The sequence below is a fragment of the Poecilia formosa genome, unplaced genomic scaffold (assembly GCF_000485575.1).
Source record: "Poecilia formosa unplaced genomic scaffold, Poecilia_formosa-5.1.2 Scaffold259, whole genome shotgun sequence".
NCBI lineage: Eukaryota > Metazoa > Chordata > Actinopteri > Cyprinodontiformes > Poeciliidae > Poecilia > Poecilia formosa.
The window spans coordinates 442151-463175 of record NW_006800198.1 but is presented as its reverse complement, the minus strand read 5'-3'; the positions used below and the strand labels follow the sequence as shown (position 1 = coordinate 463175).

The following is a 21025-nucleotide window of genomic DNA, read 5'->3' as shown; positions in this document are numbered from 1 at the left end:
CTTACATTAGAATAAAACAGCACTACAAGGAGAAACATTAGCCAGAACATGCATGATGTCTCCAAGGGTGTGGCCTCTTCAGGATGCATCAAGTAGTCAGTGAACTAAAAATATATATAATGCTCTGGAAAAATGAAGAGAGCACTGGCCTGAACCCCATTGGAAACTTCTTGATTATTCCACCAAATATTGATTTCTGAACTCTCTCTGAGTTAAAATATCAGTATTGTTGTTTCTAAATCAACATAAACTTGTTTTCTTTGAGGTCTGAAAGCGCTGCATTTTTGTTGTTGTTGCTATTTTGACCATTTCTCATTTTCTGGAAATAAATACTAAATTTTTGCTTGGAATTTCCAAGACATGTTGTCAGTAGTTCATAGAATGAAAGAACAATGTTCATTTTACTCAAACATACCTAGAAAAAGTACAATCAGAGAACCTGATAATTTAAAGTCGCCTCTTAATTTTTCCAGAGCTGTATTTACATGCACAGAGTATTTCCAGTGTAAAATTATTGTGGAAAATGATATACCCTGCAAAACTTCTGGACATCCTCTTCTGTATCCCCTGAAGCTGGTAATAAGCATGTGAAGGTCCTGGTGTTTCCTTCTTCAGAGGACGGCTGAAGCTGATGGTGGATGTGTAGAAACAACCATGAAGTGAAATTAGGTTGGTTTTCAGGAAAAATATGTGTGCAGATGTAAGATAGTTTGCAAAAACTACACTTGTAGTTCCGAGTCCTACAAGTGTAGTTTAATGCTCCTCACACTGAATCAGGACCAAAGAAACAGGTGTTGTGAGTCTCACTGAAGAGCTGATTTATTCAGGGCAGAGCTTAAAATCTTTATTGTAATAAGACTCCAATAGAGCATTTCACAAGAAAGATTTTTTTCCCCATCTTTGAATTCTGTTTCATGTCTTTTACAATATATTGTAATCCACAATTCTTACACAGTTTTGTTTGTAGCTTAATTTGATTTTACTCAAAAGTTCTAAGAAATTCTGGAAAGGAAATTATCTACCAAAACTTGACAGTATTTCATTTTAATGAGCAACTTTTATTACATTCTAATGAAGAATGCAACATTGCAAATGGCAGCATAAATCATTTTTACTGCTGCTGATTTGCAGTGCCTGTATTTTAGACCTGTGTGTGTTGTATCGATAGCCGTGTTACTTGTCAAGATTTCAATTACTGCCTAATTCACAACAGGCACTGCCCTCCTCCACTCCATCTCACATGTCTGAGCCACATTGTTTTCATGAGGTATGCATTATTCAGTGCAGCAGTGACTGTCTGCTGTGTGTTGATCCAAGACTCCATTTCCTGTTTCAGATGTGATTATTTAAATTTGACAGTTGTTAAGAAGTCGTCTTGACGATCTGCCACTGAAGGTCCTGAATACATTACAGTTCTTGAAGAGACAGAGATGTATCTTTCCCTGTGTGGCACAATGACGAGACGGAGACAAGCTGCATGCTGTTAGCGTCCTACACACCCTGTTTTCTCTGAGTTTCCTTTACAGGCTAAATCATCCACCTTTTCTGGAATTAATTTGTTGCTTGAAATTCATTTTAAAATTTGTTGCTTATTCAAGATTTGTAATTGGATACAGTTTTTTTTTTTTTGCTTGGAAGCTGTGCAGACCGGGATGTTCTGCATCAATGTGTGAGAGAGTGTGAATATGATAGACCAGTTTTAAGTTGGCAGCACATCGCCTTCAGTAGACAGCAGTAAGAGCAATCAAATGTTGGACAATCAGGGAGGCATTTTTTGATTGGGGAAGTACATAAGTTATGCACATTTTAGAAATATGTAGGATCATTTTAAAGAGTGACACTCATTGACAGTACATGTCAAAAATAGTTATGTTAAAGTTTAGCACAAGGCATTTAAATATGAATCTAAAAACGATGTGGCAAAGGGACAAATATAAAACAATGTTCCATATTATGTTTTCTAAATAACAGTTTAAGGAATATCAAGATGAGCTCCAAAAGTTTCTGCTTGGAAACACAAATTGTGAAAAAGAACGCAATATAATCGGGAAAAGAGCAGATAAGAAAAACAAAGAAGAACGTTTCTTTTTTTTTTATCTGTCATCTGAACAAATTCTGCAAAGTTTGCATTCAAAGGAAATTGTTCATTTACAACCTGCACTATAGAATGCAACACTACATCTTTACCAACAGTAAAAGTAATCGCCAAGACTGGGGAGTAATTTCCAGCACTAATGGGATCTGGACACTTTTATCTGGAGCTTTTATCAGTTGATTAACTAATGCATTGTTCTTGGTTGCCATGTGGGCAGTTGTTGCAGTCACCCCAGGTTGAAGAGGTCAAGTCAAGGTGAGATTAAATCAGGCCAGTAGCGCTGTGCCAGGCTGGAGGAGGCTGGTGTAATTACACTCTCCAAGCATCCTGGTGAAACTTCAGATAAGGTGTGGGCATTGTTAGGAGCTGGGGGAAACCTTGTCTGTACAAACGTACTGTTTCACATTTTTCATGTTAATTACGTTGTCAAGATTTGGTGTAGCTTTGCATCAATGAGCATGAGGTTCCAAGGTGACTTTTTGGATTACAAAATATAGGCTTTAAAGTCAGGTGTGATAAATCTTCATAACTTGTGTTTAATACTTTGCTGAGTCTATGTATTTTAATAATTACACGCATTGATAAAGCATCATGCAATAATACCTCATAACATCTATCTTAATGACAGGCAATGACATTGTTAAGGGTTATGAAATAATTAACCTTTGTAGCTTTACTATGCAGGTGAAAACTCCCAAACTGAACATTGCTAATGATTTAGTCGTGCAATTTATTTTTATCTATAAATGATAAATAATTAAGCATAATGAAATATTGCCAATAATGCAAGGGTAATAATATTTTTCCTGGTCACAATGACGCACAAAGACAAAAAAGCTTTTTAACCTTTGAATTAGAAAGTTTATTTTCCTTTGGCGCACCTCAAACATGGAAATGCTATGGCAGCTACTGCTTGGTATAAATACCTGTTTATCTTGGCAGTGGGCTGGTGTCCAATCCATCGCAGGGCAACACAGAAACACACAGGACAAACGGCCACGTGCACACAAACACACTCGCACCTAAGGACAATTTAGAGAAATCAATTAGCCTGACAGCCATTTTTTGACTGTGGGAGGAAGCTGGAGATCCCAGACAGAACCCATACATGCAAAGGGAGAACACGCATATTTCATGCAGAAACACCCAAGGTCCGGATTTGAACCCGGTACTTTCTTGCTGCAAGGCAACAGTTCTACCAACTGTGTTCCTGGGCTCACCTAAACCTTGGTTTAATAATCTATTCAATTAATGAAATAATCTAAATCATCTAGCCATTCTCCCCTAAAGCCTGTAATATTATCTATTTACTATCCAGTATTTATATCTGCATGCAAGCAGATGGAAATACTGCTTACATGCAGTAATTGCGTCTGTTCTTCAAACTGCATGCTCCATCTGTCCCATTTCATTGGACCATTTCCAGACTAAATAAATCACATTGCAGTGGTAAAAGTAGCTGGATCAGAGTGTGTTAAAGAATTAGGTTATAGTCAGCAATTCTTCCATCAATGATGGAGAATCCCTGTGAAGCTAACATGAACTGTTAGGATCCATTAGGTAAGCACATAGCCACTAATCAGGTTTTTTGTGGCATGTGGAATTAAATTACTTTTACCACGTAGCTCAGCATTATTTCTGATGCGATTCTATGCACTGTTGGAGTATCTTAGTGTCTGTGCCATACTTTTCACACTTCCCTCTAAAAGCTTATAGTGCAGCAGAGTAAATTTGTTTCCCCTTGTGTGTAGGTGTGTCTGATTGGTAGATCAGGTTTTATGTCCCCCTGTCTGTAGCTCTCATTGAATTACCACCATGTGGGCTGCACAGCTGTTCCTTCTGGTCGCAGCAGGATGCTGTCGTTAATTGAAGTGTAATGGGCTCAACAGCAGGGAAGGTCAGATGGAGCACTCTGTTGATGCACAGCCCGTGTGTTTCTATATACAATATACTTGGACATTTTTCAGCTCCCCTCTGAGGTTACGCTCCGAGGCTGAAACTGATTTCACGGAGAGCTTCTGCAAAATGTTCACATCTCAAAGGTTTTTCTTAAGTGGGTTGGTTTACAACAGGATGTTCTATCTCTAATTTGTAAGAATTAGCGTTAGAAATGTAATGAAAAAACAAGTTTCATGATGGTTCCTTGGATGTACCTGTATGTTAAAATTAATGGCTGACATATCCACATATCCCTTTTGTGTTGGGTTAATCCTTTTGAAGATGACTGGGTTAGTGTTGACATGTTTCTTTCTGTAAAGAGCAGAATTCATGGTTTCAGTTAGGGGAAGTACCCTGTCTGTCGCCCAATGGCTGTTGGAGATAGTCACCAACCCCTGGTCTCCCTGCAGGGATAAATGGGTGGGAACAAAGAATGGATGGGTCTGGAGCATGCCCTTTAGGTCCATAAGACACACAAAGTAGACCACTACCGAAAACATACATGGAGAGTCAGAGTTAATGATTTAATAAGGAAGAAACTTATATTTTAACATCACTTCGGGTTGCTTTGAATAGCTTTTGTTCAGTTAATCAGCAAAATATAAAAAGGGTGGAGGGTATTGTATATTTTCCAGATACATAGTCTCATTTTTAGCATAATAACTACCTTACCTTCAGTTGCTATAAAAATGCAGCATATATCAAAAACAACTTAAAAGAATTTGGATTTTGCATTTTTAAGTCTTGAAGTTGGCCTCTGTCTCTTTAAGAAGATCCTGCTCTTTCTGATACTCCACCCTCAGCACATCTCTACAACAGTGGTCCTCCAAGACGGCATTAACAACCGTTCTTAGGAGCGTTGGACACAGCAGCAGATGTTTGCTAATTGCTGCTGCCGCTAGTCTAGTGGATTTGAGTGGGGAAGGCGTCAGCTTGGCGATTTCAGCTCCAAGGAGGAGCATTATGGGAATAGACGGGACATTGTATGAACAAAAAGTTCATAGATGGAAGATTCATGAAAGAATTAAAGCAAATCTCCAAGTATGTTTTTGTTTAGGGAAAACCATTATAAAACGACAAAGGTACATAATACCCTCCTTCTTTTAATTTAGTGTGGTTACTTTTAAAGTAAATATTGTTTTATGTTTTGAAATATGTGGATTTTACCCAAAAATACAAAATCTGAAGTACTTTGTATGACTGCATAAACCGTTTCCTTTTCTATACCAGCTTGGCAATGCTCTCTCTCAACCTGCATTAGTGCCAACCTGATTAATGAGTAGAACCTAATTTATTTTTTCCAGGAGATCTAACCTATTCATTGAAGAACATGAATATTACTGCATGAGTTGGGCATCATCATTTTTTGCTTAATATGAAATTTAGATCAATAAACCCAAAGGATTAGACATTCAAAAGGCATGAGGAGGATTCCAGGCCTTCAAAAGCATCCCAAGGTACACCACTGCACAGTTTCTCTCCAGCTGTTCTGCAGATGACTTCCACTTTATTGGACAACATTTCCTGATGCATTGAATGATCTGCATTTTAATTTCTTATCAGACATCTGGACTATTGCAAGTTTTATTTGTCGCTCAACAGCTCTTATTGCATAAGATGTTTTGAAACATATACTTTGACCGTGTTATATAAGCAGGATGTAAAAACTGATCTTGCTGAGCTCAAGTGTGCATACTTTTAATTATTCCTGTCTTAGTATAATTGCAACAAAGCCTTTTTGTTGTCTTAGAGTAAAGAACTAATGTCATGAATCATGCCACCAAAATTCAGTGTTTAACTTGTAACATTGGGTTGATGTCATTAATAAGAAATACAGTCTGATGTTAACATTGTTCTGTATGTTTACTTAGATACATTTTAAGACATTAATTACCTCCTAACCTGAGGCAACTCTATACAAATCACTTATATTTTTGAATCTTAGCCACTTTCAGCAAACTCTGTGCTTGTCTCCCTTTTCACTGCAAGGATGGTTTGTTCACCTTCTGTGAAAGTTCGCTGTTGAGTTTCAGTCCAGTCTGGCTAGTTTGGCAGAGTAAATCTGCCCAGCTGTGCAGACTGCTGCAGGGAGGCAAGGGTGTTTTTACCTTCTGTGATAAATTACAGACTGCAGGGACAGACTAGAGAACAGCCATATTGAGAGCTGTTCACTCCAAGCATCCATCTAGCTGTCTGGTGATCCTTTAATGTGTGTGATCGATGCTTATGCTACATTTGCTTCGTTTAAAATTCAGGAAAATATGATGGTATAATTTCAGTCTTCAATTTAGCAGTAATGGTCACAAGTTTAAATGTTAGTTGATAGTAACGTAGCCTAAACCTTTCCAAAACTGGACAGATGGTTATGCAGTTAAAAGGGATCAGGTTGTGTTGTGACATTAGGGAGTATTCAGACCAGAAAAAAATCCTTTGGTCTGCTTGATTGGTCCAGACCAAAAGTTTATTTGATTTTATTATTATTTTTTTGTTTTTGTTTGGTGTGGTTTGCTTTCACATTGTACTTTTGTGCAAACAGATTATATTTAGTAAACAAAACCACATGGATAATGATTATTGCTCCATTAAGCGGAAATGACAGGTTTGAACTGATGATGCTGAAAATTGTCTGATTCCAGTCGAAATACATCTAAAGACAGACTGACTTGTATAAACTAGTGGCTAAACAGCTCGCTGGGGATCATCATAAACAGTACAACAATGACAATCACTGGGATTTAGGCTTGCAGTAAGATTCAACAAATTAGACTATTATTACAAAGTTAATTTAATTCAGTAACTCAATTCATTAAGTGAAACACTTTATATAGATTAATTATACACAGACTGTGGATTTTAAAGAGGGCGTATTATCTAAAATCAACTTTTTTGAGCTTTATACCATGTTGTCATGTTATTCCCTTATTAAAACGTACCTGAATCCCTGACTCTACCCTGGCAGCAATTTGGGGTGCCTAAATGTTTGTTCTCACCACTTATTTCTACAACAGGCTGCAGCCCCACCTGACCTTCTGTCTCACAGTTCACCCCTCCCCTAGACCTTCCCCATTAAACTCCACCAGACTAGCGGCAGCAGCAGCAATTAGCAAACACCTAGTGGAATTGCAAGGTAACGCTGTTACTTCATTGTGCTATAAAATGAGACTGCGCTCCAAGAAAATACACAATTAATAAGCCTTTCTTTATTAATTATGATAATTTTCTGCCATGTAAGATTAGAACATTACATGAGACCAACAATACACATTTCTGATACAGAAATGTGGGCCTATTGAAAGCTAGATTTAATACCTGCTTAAAGTTGTTATCTTTAAAACATTCTTTTAATCTGACAAAATGGTTTACCAGAACATATATTGAATATGAGTGTAAAAAAAGAGCGCTGGTGCCACTAACTTAATTGATACTTAATCAGGACCCAATGCTTGGGACCAGATGAGGACATTCTCATTAAGTACAAAGCCTTATGCAGCATCAGCCCTGGGATTTGATCTTTTAAAACAACAACATTGGCTCTGTCAGAGTAAAGGCATCTGTTGGTCTAATTGAGAAATGTTGTGTTTTTCTTCAACACTTCACCAACAATAACATACCCAGTAAAACAAGTCAGGCCTCACATTTTTTGGAAAGTATGTTTATAGTAGATAGTTCAGAAAACAAGATCAGAGCTGAGGCTGTTGGACGGCTGGCAGTAAAAGATGGCACGGCAACAAAAACGACTGCTAGATCAGCACAACGGACACCACTATAGATTTATCAGTGTACAACCCAGTTAGGGTGCTGATATTTCAGCACCATGTGTGAAGCCATAGATTCTGGCATGGCATGCACAAACAACATCCAGACACAGAGTCAATGAGCCATATTGCAAAAACCGTTCTAACCCCTGAATCTTTTCTGGAGAATCTACATGGAAATGGGAGGTTAATGAAGGGAACTGCACCTTTATCCCTCTCCTTTGTTTTGTGTTCCAGCAAAATTGAATGTCTGTGGATGTATAAATGAACAAATTGAATCCATGAATCAATCAACCAATGTTTTATTTCAAACATACAAGCTTATAAACGTAAACAAAATCAACCATACAGTGAAGCCATCATGTTAATGTGACAAAGAAGCTGTTTATCAGTTATGATCTACAACTGGGATTATATAATATTTAAAAAAAGAAATCATAAGACTGATCTTTTTCCTGTCCAAGGAGTATAAAAGGAAGCCATTGGACATTAGTTCCTGTTTATTTTTAATTCCCCCTGAACTCTCAAAGGTATGAAGTTAACATTTCCTTTAAATATGGATAACTACATAATTATCTCATCACATAGACACATAATAGGTGTACAGTCTACACTCTAAACATTTGTTTAAATATTTGCAATTAAATAGTTAACAATTTAACCACATCACAAACAGGGTTTTCAATGTTGTGTGTGATAATTGTAAACAACCGCAGAAGCCTGTCAAATCCCCCTTAGCACATTGTTATGGGATGAAATCCATTCTTCAACCAGCATTTTCAACTTGTGAGCTAATGAGATGATGTTGGTCACAATCACAACAACATAAACTCTGACAGTTGTTCAATGGGGTAGAGGACAGGACAGCTATTTTTGTGGAAAGTGTAACATAGTATATTTAATCATGATCAATGTGAACTACAGGCTGTATACCACCAAAGAGTGAGCTACCAAAACACAAATAAGTCATGCAGGTTTATTTGTGTTTTTCATGCCAGATTTTCATTTTTATATGTTCTTCTTTTATATTACTTCAGATATTCACTTCACTGGCTGCAATGAACATTCTTGAATGTATTTTTCCAATTTGCCAAGTATTCAACCAGTTTAACTTTTCATTGATGCCATATATTGGAGAATATTTGTCTTTAAAGTTATGAATTTGTGTGTTCCTGTTATCGAACTATCTTTTTTTGTGTGTGTGTGTGCAATATGGTTGTGTGGCTTCACATGAGATATTTATGCATTGATGATCTGGACACAATTCTTTCTTTCAAAAATGTGCTTGGAAGTTCATTTTTATTCTTCCACTCGATAGATACTTTTACAGATTTGTATTTATAAACTCTGCAGTAGAATAATTCAGAATTATCACATGTCTCCAGCACCCGCACTAGCACAATTTTTCATCTTAATGCTCACACCTTAAAGAGTCACAAATTGTCCTCCAATTTTCGCTTCCAACTGGGGGATCCAAGCTTTTCTGGTTTACTGGCAGGAGATCAGTACGTCATTCTCATGAATCAGAAAACCGCGTTGCTTCTGAACACAATAAACCCAGTGCTGGCATTGTTTGGCTTGCTGAAACAGATTCTGTCTTCTATAACCGGCATCATAAGCATTTCTCTATACAAAGACTTGCTTTCGTGAAAAAGATCTGTTGAAAATCTGGCTTATCCTGAGAGCGAAGCGATGTTAAAGAATTATGATGTTGCGGATCACTCCCAATGAGTGCTGAATTAGAGATGTAGATTATGCGTGCTTGTTCCATATTTTGCTGTATTCCATGCTGTTGGATCACCATGATGTCATATCCAAGTCTGATGCAGGAGTCCTACTTTTCCCATCAGCCTGAATACTTAGTATGATTTTAGAAGCACGAGCAACATGACCCAACTTAAAAATTTATGTCAACAGAATTAAATTATATGTAAGACATCTTCTACCAATGCCCTCCTGGCTCTTTATCACAAGGAAATATATTGCCAGCAGATGGCACAAACATTCTTAAAGACCAGGTGTGACATACTTTAGTATTAGGTTTACTGCACTGATATGTGTGAGATACAGAGTTTGAGAAAACTTTTGAGCTACATGTTTTACATCTGCCAGTTTGGCAGAAAATGTGCAGCTCAAAAGTAGATACTATTGCACTGACCTCAAACATTAAAATATTTTACAAGTTTACAAGTAGATAAAATTTATGCATAAAGAATTTACAGCTGCTGCATGGTAAATGGACTGAACTTATTTAGTTCTTTTCTGCTCATTTTGACCACTCATAGCACTTTACACTAGAGTCACATTCAGCCATTTGGACACACATTTATACACCAATATGCACAGCTTAGGGTTAAGTGCCTTGACCAGGACATGTGAAGCTGAAGTTAAAACTACAGTTGCCCCAGTTTTATAGTTTTATAGTTAAAACTTCTAAAGAGGACAGTGATTTGCCAGATGGCAGGGGTAAGAAAACAATAAAACATTTGTCTTTTCCAGCACCAATTGTACATTGCATACAGTTGTAAAATCAGCTGACCAAACGTGCTTACAGAGCTGTGCTTGGGTTGCCAGGTGAGGAGCTGGGTTCGGTTTTCATTGCTAGGTGATGGGCGGTGCCTGCTGATCATAAGATTAGAGGAGAAGCATTTATTGTTTGTACAATTAAAACCATTTTTTAAACCATTTCTTAATATAGATTGTTTAATATATGGTTAGAAATTAAGTCAATTATGTGCATTGTCCTGGTGGCACAGTAGAGTGGGTTGGGTAAGTCACATTCGTAGGCACAGTGGCGGCTCGTCCATAGGGGGCGCTGCGGCGCAGTCCTCACTGATGTGGAGAGGGAGAAAAAGTAACCGCCAGTGATAAAGTTGACGACGGTGGTCGAGGGATTTCACATACGATCGGTAAGTTTAGTTTTAGCTACCATATTTCTCTGCTCGTGTTTTCCGTTGTTTAGTTTTTCTATTCATCACTGCTGTAATTTGTTTTTCGTTGACAATCAGTTGCTGTGGTTTATTTGATGTTTATATTACTCTGGTTAGCATGATGCTGCTCTGGATAAATGTTCCTAAGATTTCTTTTTTGTATGATTGTTAATAATTATGACACTATTGTTGCCTAATTTGAGTTTCTGCTGCTGTTACAATGTTAATGTTTGGTTGATATCATTTTGTTTGCGGGGTAAAATGGCCAACTGGCCATTTGATGTGGTGTTGTAGGACCTGAAGTCCTGTTTCTGATCCAGATCTATGGACAGTGATATTTGTAAGATGTTGCTGAGCTTCTAATAGTCAGATAAATCCAGGGCTTTACTTGGTGTTGTGGTTCCAGCAGAATTTTATTAAGTCTTTTGGATTTCTGCAATAAATGTTATTATTTCATCCTATGCCAATGTGTTAGTTATTTTAGGTAGGAAGGCCTCTGCTGCTTGGTGCTGTTAGTTTGATTTAGTGTTGGCTGCACCTGATAAAATATTTTGCAAGCTAGTATGTATATTTTACTTTTAACTCCTCTAACCCTTTATTTTATTTTGCTATATGACGTTTGTTAAATTGTTTTAGAATTGTAGTCATTTTTCTACTGTTCATTTCATCCAATTTTCCACCACAGTCTTTAACTAGACTATTGGCACATCAACCCAGGCAAGATTTTTTTTTCACTAATTATTACAAAGGCATTTCTTCCAGCATTACTAATTTGAGACATATTATTCTTAAAAATAATAATAAGAAGAAAAGCCTTATCAGATCAGGCAATGTTATTTTAATCTTAAAATAATCTTTTTGACAACTTGACTGCATCTTGTGTGTTTGTGGCTGAGTACAGAATTGTAACCTGATGCAAAATTCAATTCAGTTAATTTTTTATAGCTCTCTATAAGAAGGACATATAGAAAAGTGGTATGTTTGTCCTCCAGCAGTCTAAACCTATAGACAACTACAGAGTTAGCTCAGGATAACCCAAACCCTTAGAATGAGGCATGAGAAAGGCAGAGCCTAAAGTACGTGACAGTTGTTCTGATCTGCTGAATTAATGCTATGTTTGCATCTGCATTTAATTTGTGATATCCTGCAAAACGGTTGTGAAGTATGGATTTATTTTGTTCGCACAGTCTAAAAACACACTTGTTAGGATAGTAGGCCACTCTAATTGCACCTTCCATGTAATTATGTGCGTCTATCCTAGATTCTTTTCAAAAATAAACCATGTTTGCACGTTTAGATAGGGGATGGGCACCTTAAAGAGAAAAAAAATTCTGTACTAATGTAAAGGTTTACCAATGTTGTTTTACTGACAGAAGAAAAACCTGTTGTCTTCTTTATGACAGTTGTTCTGAATTTAAACTCTACCTAAACCCCCTTTGTGTCCATTTTTGACAACAAGATAGCGTAGAACTCAAAACTTTTGCACAGGTCTGTGTGAATGAAAGAAAAAAAAATATGGATGTAATGAAGAAGGCGAGGATGAGAAATGTCTGGTAGCAGCCTGGCACGCCCCAAGCCACAGATCAATAGATTACATTTCAGACAGTGTTGGAGATTTTGTTCTTGTGTCAGAGTAATTTAATGTGACTGGCCTCATTGTTTTTTTGTTTTTTTTCTTTTCTTTTCTCACTAGAGTCCTATCTTCTTTTGAAATCTGAATAACACTAAAAGAGTAACAAGACAGTGAACCTCAATCAGTGTAATAACCTTCCTACATCTGACTGAATGGGAGAATGATGCACTTGGTTTGTTTTCTTGATGTAATATGTTGACTTTCACTCCAATAACTGCTGGCATTTCCTTTGATTTTGTCTTAGTTTTGTTGTTCAGTTTTTGGGACTTGCTCAAATGCAGGGGAAGGGTTCCTGTACACGTCACATCCTGACCAAAATGTACAAAGCACAGCGAATAAATTCAGAACGGCGTTTTTTTAGAGGCAACTTTATGCAACATTTCCTAGCTTCCCTTTAACATGATGCATCTGTAATCCCAGACAAGTGCTCCTGCTGTGCTGATGAATGAAAAGGAAGAGATTTGAGCATCAACCTAATACCAGTCTTTTCCACTGTTACTTACAATGTCTTGGAAAAGTTTTAATACCACTAGGACTTTTTCCCATTTTGTCATGTTTCAACCATGCACGTCTATGTATTTTCATGGGGTTTTACGTGAAACACACTAAGTAGTGCATAATCTCTTTAGCCAGAGAACTTGTTGACAACTGTTGGATGGTCAACTGGTTGAAATTCTTCATAGTTTGAGATGCATACAAGCAAATATTAGATAACATAATTTATATCTAAGTATATTTTGTGGTTGAATAGCCTGGCCAATGGCCAAACCTAAATTTGTGGCAAAGGTTATAAACTGGTCTTCAAATTCCTTCCATCCAAATTTACTGAAATGGGCTATTTTTCTAAAAATGGAGAAAATTTACAGTCTGCAAATGCAATAGAGAACAACCCCAATAGGCTTGCAGCTGTCATTGCAATTTAAGGTGTTTCTACAGTTTTGATTCAGCCTGATTGATTAAAAATTTATGATTTTCTCACACTTCGCAGTTGTGAGTTACCAACTGTTAATCTATCCCATAAAATCTTAGATTTTGTGTTATAATGCATTTTTAAGACACAACTGATATGGTAGAATTGCCAACACACATTGCAAACCATTACCTTAGTGACAATATAAATGAAAACTCTTAATTATAATATATATAAAGTTAATTAGTGTAGTAAAAACTAGGTTTAGTCCCGAGGAACTGATATTAAAAATCTCTTATCAGCATCACAATCTCATTTTCTTCACAATGTGCTTAAGTGGGTGTTTCAACCAAAGCATGTAGCCGGCTTTTGTTTTTTAAGTCATGTGAGACATGAAGAATTTGATGCAATCACTACAAACTTCTCAAATTATTGTGTATTCTTGTGATATGTTTGAGAAATGAATATTGCTCGGTGGAATTTGATCACACAGAAAAGATCCTAATTGTCTTTGCCAATACGCAGCACTTATTCTCTTTCTTGCTACGCTTGTATATAAACACCCATAGTGAGTGACAAATTGGTTTCTATCTTCTCCATTTCCTGCTCATCAGCGTTGGATGATACTGACACTCTTGAGTGATGAGAAACTTGCAGTGATGCCTTTTTTTTTTTTTTTTTTCTTGTAGAGCATATCAACTGTGTGTTACATCCGGGTCAGGCACTGCTTTTAAAATAATTTCTATTTAAATTCACTTTGGTACCTGGCAAATCATTTGTGCTATTTCAGGATTTGTCATTATTTTAAAGAAATCATCTAATTTTATCTGCATTTAGTGGGAAATATAAGTGTGTAACTCTTAGTTAAGTCTCTCCTCCTGACGCGTATTGAACCTTTCTGAAGAGTTTATTCTCTTAACGTGAGCTGGCTCAATGAGGTTAAAGTTTGAACCGTTTGGCAGTCATCAGTCAATACAGGAAGTTGTTTATCTTGGTGCTCTTTCTGCCCGAAACCATAGTTCCCAGTAAAAGGAGCTAAACAGGCTTTCTTGTACATATTCATGGATCTATTATCTTAATCTTTGAAACAACAAACTTATCATCCAGTCTCTCAGATAGTGCGCGGCTCCTTCAGCGATCAGAGATCTTATCTCTTGGTAGAATTATATATCAAGCCCTCCTTAAAACACAGCTCCACTGTGCTCCCACTAAATCCCTCAAATTGTGAACCGCAGACCTTTAGACTCACCTTTTAAGGTGGAAATGTCAAACATTGCGTGTCTGCGCGAATTAAACTGATCTTCAGTCAAATGTAGGGCTGTTGTAAACGAATATTTTAGTAATCGAGGTACTCGAATCATTCGAGGAATCGTTTCAGCCCTAGTCAAATGTTTTTGTTTTTTTCCTTGATGGTTTCCTTTAACTTTTCTCTGTCACAATGATTAGTGCGCCTGTTGGATAATGCTAAGAGTTTTTTTTTTTTTTTTTTTTTTTACTGGAGAAATTAGAGATCCTCTGATAATTTGTACTTTAGTTTAAGTGAGAATGAGCTGTAATTTTTTTTCCCACCATCTCACAGTTTGATTCGTCCATGTTGGAGTTACCCTACAGGTTAACTTGCCCCTTTGTACTTATAGTTAGTTTCAACAAATTGCCATTGAACCCCATGTACTTAAACCATTGTCTATTCATTTTATTTGTAGTTATATAATTCATAAGTTATTAGGATAAATAAAATTTCTAAATCCCCCACATAGTTTCATTTTAGTACATATCTTCTGTTCACCTGGTTTTTCCTGATTATTGTTCTGAGCTTGTTGAGGATAACTCAACTCTTATGAGATATTAGCGATTATGACCTTCGACCAACCAAATGAGCTCTTAAATGACATTTTGTGGGTAGATACAATTGATTGGAGTCACATAGCCACATTTCTTGACAGTAGAGAAGTAGCGTATAGAAATTTGATTAGATCATTGAAATTTGGTTGTATTGCCTAAGTTATTATGGTCTTATTGAAGGACTTTTTTGCTTGTAAACGTTTTTTTCAACTTCTCTTCCATGTTCTAGCCTGAGGATATATTTTACGCCACAAATATTTTTTTCTGTATATAATCCAAAGTAAACAACTAGTCTTTTTGCAAAAGAAAACCTCTATATTTGTTCATGTGAAAGTGCTTGTTGAGGACAACTCAACAAGTGCAATAAGTACAGTTTGCACTCAACAAGTGCAAACTGTACAAGTGCAAATTGAGCCCTTGACATGTACAGTTTAGCTAAGGCATTTCTAAATGTAAAATTATTGGAGGCTTGACGTAACAGTATAAATGTCATAAAAAAAACTAAGTTACAGCACTCTCTTTAAATAAACAATGAAGTGAGGGATTCATTTCCCCTATGTGCATGTAACGTTGTCTTGCTCTGACATAGTGGAACCTGGGTTTAAACCACAGAGTTCCTTGCTTTTGAATAAATAGACTTCACATCACAACTACTTATCACTTGCAGCAGGGTTTTAATTTCACCCTTGATTCCCTTCTTGCTCACAGTTTTTTTTTCCCTCTGCATATTGACTTTTTCCAGGTTTCAGCCTCTCCGGGCTAAGCAAGTATCAGCTCCTCCTCCAGCCCACCCACACGTATGCGACTGCACGCACAAACGCACGCATGTACCCGTGAATACACATCACCGCCACCACCCACGGTGCATTAACAGATATTTTCCAGAGGGACACCCGTTGCTTCAGGGTCCAGGTGTCTCTGAGACCACTGACCCATGTTATCTGCCAGCCTCAGCAAGCAGGCCTCCTCAAAAATTAATCCTGACGCTGTCATGCTGCTCCTCTTTGCTCACAGTGATGGCTCCCTTTCTGGGCAACAATCCCTTCTGGATCTAAGGCACTTGGGACTTAGATACGGTTACCTGAATGCTCTAGTCCCAGGTGAGGAGACTATCAGTTGAAAAAAAAAATGGAGATAGAGTGACCAGGATTACAGCTTGTTCTGTGGTAATTATAAGCTTTTTTTTTTTATGAGACGGGAGGTTGGAGCAGTGAAGCCAGGTGAAACAGCTGCACAACATATAGGACTCGTCTTGATTCTCTTTCAATTTGTCATTTTCCAACATTCTCTTCTACTTTGTTCACTAATTTTGTAGCACTGTTACCTCAGCCATTCCTTATATCCTGTCTATTATGTCTGGGCTCATGAAGGTGGGAGCTAGATAGATTTTCAGTTTTATGTTTTAGTGCAACTTATTTAAAATATAATGATAAAACATTTACACATGTATTTAATACTACAAAAACATATCTTGATATATTTTTGTCGTACGCCAACATAAAGCAGAGCATAAGGAAATGCTTTTTTTTAATTTTTGCAATTAAACATCTCAGTAGCATGGCTTACATTTATATTCTTATATCTCGACTTAAAATTAGATGCAGCCAATGTCCTTTAAAAGTAAACTAATGAATAGAGTTCCCTGATGTATACTTTTGCCCTTATTTAAATAAAAAAATAGAATTGCCCCAATATTGATATTTTTCAATGTTAAATACAATTGTTATTCTTAGCATATTGCATTTTTGGAATAAATGGGTAAAATAAATTTAATAAAATATTTACTCAAAACAGCAATTTTTTTTGTAGAAAAGTAAAATCTTTATTAAGGAGGCAGAAATAAAAAAGCACTGGTATTACAGTGATATGTTTGGCATTATAGGATGCAACTGTTATATGAATAATTTTTTAGGTTTACTTCTGACTCTCTGGGTTTCTTCAGAACATTATTGAACAAAAGGCATCATGAATATCAAAGATCACACATGATATATATAAGAGATAAAACTGCGGAGAAGTTTAAAGTCATCTTAGAATGAACAGCATCTCAAAGAAAATAGAGAAAAATATGAACCAAATGAAAACCTTTCAAGATGTCCTGAATACAATCACAAAACACCAAATTAATACAAGTTTGTGCTTGTTATGTGACAAAACAAAAAAAAGTTCAAGGGCAATTTATCCTTCTGCGAGGCAGTGTATTCCACAAAACGGATAAATACTTTTTTATTGTGGAGCTTTAGTGCTCCCATTGTTCCACACTGCTTTAACATCACAGATTTTTTTCCCCCATATCTTTGATGAAACATTTATGGTGGGAAAAAAAATATTCAGCGAGAATTATGCCGCTAACGAGACAGTGCTCTCTGACTTTGTTTTAGGCATTGCATCAATTAGCGTCAGATTTCTCCAAGGGCCATTGAGCCATGTGCCTACATTGAGTGGGGAAGGTGTGTACAAGAGTAAATGGTGCATGACTATCTAGCTGTGTAATTTAACACCTTTTAACATGCCTGAAGCAGCCTTGGTGCATCAAGGTGTTTTTCTCTTTTAAACACCCATGTCTGTTAACGTTGAAGTACATCCACATGTCTTTAAAATGCATGGCTGCTTCTGACTCTCTGGGTTTCTTCAGTCTTTTTTTTTATTATTATTTTTAAAGATGTGCGGCTGAGCTGGGATCAGTCACTCTGGGCAGTTATTCCCTTCTTTTCCTCATCCGAATGCCGTGTAGCAGAAGGGATAGAATTTTAATGCAGCTTTGCTTGATTTATTTGTCTCTACCTCAAGTGAAACACTAGCCAAGGCTGAACAAGAATTTGTAAGACTTAATAAAACATGCATTAAGGCATCGTGGCGTAAATATTTCCTTCGTGTTCCTATATTTGATGTGACTAATGTGATCAGTTTCACCGTTCATCTTCAGAGGACATGGACCCAGGACACTTATGTGATATAACAGTGAGCAAAAATACCACAACATTGCAAAAATGACACAAAGTTATACAAAATCCATCTCAAGAGCTTCCTTATTTAATTTAAGACAGAAAAGTATTCATTACTTGATGCTGCTTGTATAACATATTAGATGGATTGTTTTATTTGGATTCTGAGTACATTTAGTAAACATGCTGATTAAGATTGCAGTTTTTGACAACCTGATATTAGCTGGTAAATCAGATTGTTGCCAGTCTGAGGTTGGCAGGTGAGCAGACATACTGATAGTAGTTTACAAACTGTAGTTTAAATTAATCTTATCATGCAGGACATCTTTAATTTTTTAGCTCATCCAAGAGCCTTTGTATAGCTACTAACATAAGCATTTCTGATGCAGACTGGGCTTGTATTTTGCGATGAAAGTGAGCAATGTATTTCAGTACCTTCCTACAATTGCCTCCAAACTGTTTGGGAAGTAAAATAACATAAGCGTATTGTATACTGCACTTGTTTACAATGGAAAGTATCTAAGCCTAAACTAAGTGCAGATGTTGACAACATCTGGTGATGATATGAAGAAAATACAGTACCTAAATCCAAAGGGAGCTACAAAAATTATCTTTAATATTTCAATAGTGATTTGTTTAAAAAATAAGGCAGAAAGTAAGGCATTCTGATTTAAATTAAGCACTTACGTATGAGTTTCTGACCGTCCTGGAACGCCTGAGTTTATGCTTCAGCTGGGATCAGTCTCTATCGTTCTGGTGCTTCTGCACATTGTCTTAATTATGATGTTTCCCTCTCCTTACTTCTAGTCCAGGCTTCCACTTCTTACTCTTCTGAAGCAGAACTAAAGCTGGCACCCTTTATTTATCCATTTCTTACTCACTCCAAATATTACCTAGAAGCATAGGCCATTTTTAAAACTGCTTTTTATGTTTTTATTATGGCAGTTGTAACATTAGATTTTTTTAAGATGGGAATCTCGGTTCTTTAATGGTTTTAAGCTAACAAATATCTTATTCCAACATACCTCTCGTAAAGCGCAGGATGGTTCTTTAGAGTCTGAAATCACTTATTTTAAGTGTGAGTCATTTAAACTAAGCAGCCCAGAGGAAAACATAATTGTATGGTAGATATAGCATCATATGCATACTATTGTTCATGGTTATTGTTCTTTGCCTAAGGCGTAAGTACTTAGCAGAGGACATCTCGTGAGACATAGCAGTTTAAAAATGCAGTAGCATTTTCTTTGCATTATCTAGTTGTATCAGTGTCTGAGGTGTCTGAATGTTGAAGGCAGTCCTTTACATGTGACACGCCATGTCCAAGTTTGGTACTCTTATTTAAAACTATAAAAGAAACATTCAACTTTTCAAAATAGAAAAAGAAAAAGAAGCTTGCCTGTAATGTAAAGTTTGCAACCCAGGAATCGATTTTTATTTTTTTTTATAATAAACAGAAACTTATTTGATAAATTTGCATCTATCTTCCAGAGTGCATACCCTGCTTGTAATGACACTCTGCTGTATCTTTGCTGGGTATTGATGTAGGAAACAAAAGGTGGCACCTTTAAAGTATGAGCCATTTAACCTTATTCAGCCTGATTTTGTGTTTCATTTCATTTAATTGATATTTGTGGTTGGTGAGCCTGCAGGTGTGGAACTTTTTAAATATTCTCCTCCTGTCTGCTTCCTTAACTAGCAATACCCCTGCACCTGCAGCACAGGGAGACAGGGTGAAAGAAGCATGGTATGTTCAAAAAACAGTGATAAACATGCAGCTGATTGAGTTGATAACCTCAGTTCCAGGAGCAGCTGCCTTCGGGAGGTGGACTGTTTGAGACTGGAAGGGTGGAGATATCTACCCTTTTCAGAAAGTGCCATGTGCAACATCTCGACAGCCTGGAAAAAAATATTTTTGGTCTTTGAAAGAACTCCAAAAAGGGCCTGCAGTAACTGTATGTGGTTTTTTGATAAAGCATTGCAACTAAGTCTTATGTGTGGTCTTGTAAAAAAAAAAAAAAGAGAGAAAAGTTTAAGAATTTCAAAAATCATCTTTTACATATGAATAATACTTCTTAACTACTCCGAAACATTAAAGTATTTTCTTCAATATCAAAACTGAAAATTCAGGGATATGACAGTTTTGAGACAAGGTTTCCCCCAGAAAACTTTCAAAGCCCAGTGGTTGGGTGCTAGGGCAGTTTTTAATCCTGCTGCCCTTCATGTTTTTGAGTTACATTTTTTTTAAAATTGACAGGAAATTTTAAAATATCACTTGATAATTATGTGTTATTAAAAGACTGGAAGATTAATACCTGAACAAGAAGGTCTTTAAAAAAATGCAAACATTTTAAAAAGACTTAAATAAACATGCAATGCTTATACTAATGAGGGCACAAGTAAAGCCTGGTGGCCCGCCAGGCTTATAATACATTGAACAAATGAGCATAAGATTGCAATGATGCTTTTTGAATTCTGTGTTGCTATTGTGTTCTTAATTCAGCAGCAAATGTAGGTCTTCATTTCCCAGCGTGGTGCAGGTTACAGAAATATATCAGCTTCACTTTGCTGTCTGTCTTTACAGCTTGTCATATTCAAAACTAAGATCTAACCTTTGCAGTGGGAATATTTTGTCAGCTTCTTGGTTACTAAGTTGGAAGTTGAAACAAAAACAGAATTAATATTTTGCAGCAGCATCACACGTGAAGTCAAAGACACCTTCAGAAAATGACGGGCGACATTGAAAACATGCACACAATGTGATGAAACAGAAAACAAAGATACTGCAAAGCAAACGCTCTGCTATTAAGTAAAGCCAGCTTTTAACTCTCTGACTTCAGACTACAAGGTGAAGCCACAGCAGTTAAATTGTATAAATGCTTTATATTGATATTAGCTTAGGCTTATTTTATTTATTTTAATAGCATATGGATAGATTGGAAATATTTTTTATAACATAACATTAATACCCACAACTACT

General features: G+C 36.6%; 1 protein-coding gene across 5 annotated transcripts in view; it reads left to right on the top strand.

The window, feature by feature from the left end:
• thsd7ba (thrombospondin, type I, domain containing 7Ba) overlaps positions 1–21025 on the top strand; it is a 211742-nt gene that overhangs the window by 19578 nt on the left and 171139 nt on the right. Inside the window, exon 1 of one of the 5 annotated variants that reach the window (XM_016680857.1) lies at positions 10625–10697. The exons of the other annotated variants lie outside the window; for them this stretch is intronic. The gene's annotated coding sequence lies outside the window, so the exon portion shown is untranslated. Of the gene's footprint in view, positions 1–10624; positions 10698–21025 lie in introns of those variants that run through there. 5 annotated transcript variants of the gene reach the window in all.